Source organism: Megalops cyprinoides, chromosome 15 (genome assembly GCF_013368585.1).
Source record: "Megalops cyprinoides isolate fMegCyp1 chromosome 15, fMegCyp1.pri, whole genome shotgun sequence".
Taxonomy (NCBI): domain Eukaryota; kingdom Metazoa; phylum Chordata; class Actinopteri; order Elopiformes; family Megalopidae; genus Megalops; species Megalops cyprinoides.
The window spans coordinates 19,096,173-19,097,500 of NC_050597.1; the positions used below are offsets into that span (position 1 = coordinate 19,096,173).

The 1,328-nt window shown below is 39.8% G+C and overlaps 1 protein-coding gene across 1 annotated transcript in view; it reads left to right on the top strand.

Moving 5' to 3' along the window:
• The first annotated feature begins 1,291 nt into the window (after nt 1–1,291).
• LOC118790075 (kynurenine 3-monooxygenase) overlaps nt 1,292–1,328 on the top strand; it is a 14,556-nt gene continuing 14,519 nt past the window's right edge. The window contains exon 1 of the mRNA XM_036546885.1: nt 1,292–1,328. This exon is cut by the window's right edge and continues 99 nt beyond it. The gene's annotated coding sequence lies outside the window, so the exon portion shown is untranslated.

Sequence of the window (1,328 nt, forward strand, 5' to 3'; positions counted from 1 at the left end):
CACTCATTGTTGTCCCAGTTCCCAGTAAAGTGAAGTGTAGCGTAATTCCAATAAATTACCAGCATTGCATGTAGGTCTATATATTGGCATTTGTCCGAATGGATTAACAATTACTTTTACTTTTATAGCACAGTTAATAGCCAGATGTTTGACGCGCGCGCAACCATAGCAGGCCTACATTATGTGCGCAGTATAGGCACCTCGGTGTTTATCTTATTCCTGCTTTACGTTGTTATATGATTCCAGGCAAGTAGTCTATAATATTTCACCATTATATATAGGCTACGTGCAACGACGATCTTTGACCTGCCCCCCCCCCCCCCCCCCCCCAAAAAAAAGTTATAGTAATATAATTAGTAATATTAGTTGTTAATCACGTTAATCAGTAATCAGTTGTTAACTAAGGATCGTTCGTCTTCCATTTCCACGTGCCTGTATAGCGGTTCTGTACTAAATCAACCTAATTGCAAAGAGCTTATAATTTAATTGTCATTGTCTTAAATGTGCATGTGACACTAGCCATGGGTTAACGAGCCACACCTGTCAGACTGCAGGCAACTTACATACGGGTGTATTGTCGCAGAGCAAGTATCTAAATTATTTCGGAGCAGTTCGGCTGCGGCTTCACTCCAGCTGGTTTATGTGTTTTGTGCTGTTCGAAAATGAATTATTGTTTTGTGAATAATTTATTTTTCCTAAATTGTACTCCTGTTTAGTTAAAAAATATTAGACTTTGTCCTTTTCTCAGTACATCACTGTTTTAATCCCTCGCCGTATCTTATAATAATTTATAAAGAATATAATAATGAATTATGAAATGAATAAATGCCTCTATGACACCTGCCTGTATGCAGGAGAGCTGGCCACAGAAGAATTCAACAATAAAAAGAGTATAATCATTTTCAGCAGAAACTTAAAGCTGTGAACGATTCTTTCGCAGCCTACTGTTCTGAACGCAATGACACAACCACGGCGTACAAAAATTTTCAGGCGGCTAAAAAATAACACTTTTTTAACGAGTATGCAGCCATGGGTTGTGAACTTGGACTGTGGCCTGTTCACGTGAGATATATATGCGCATCTCTGCGTATTTTGCATGTTTCGGGAGTTTAGGAAATTCCTCAGAACGCTGCTACCCCTGTGGTTTGTTTGCATTGCGGGAAAGGGAACTGAACGATAAAGCACACATTTATGAAACACTGGTTTGCTCCTCCCTTAACCCCCCCCCCCCCCGTAAAACGTAACTAGGGAAAGCCTTCCAATTTAATCAGCTCCTGAAATTGATCAGTCCTTGAATGTTTCAGAGACCAAACTGTTAACAAAGACGC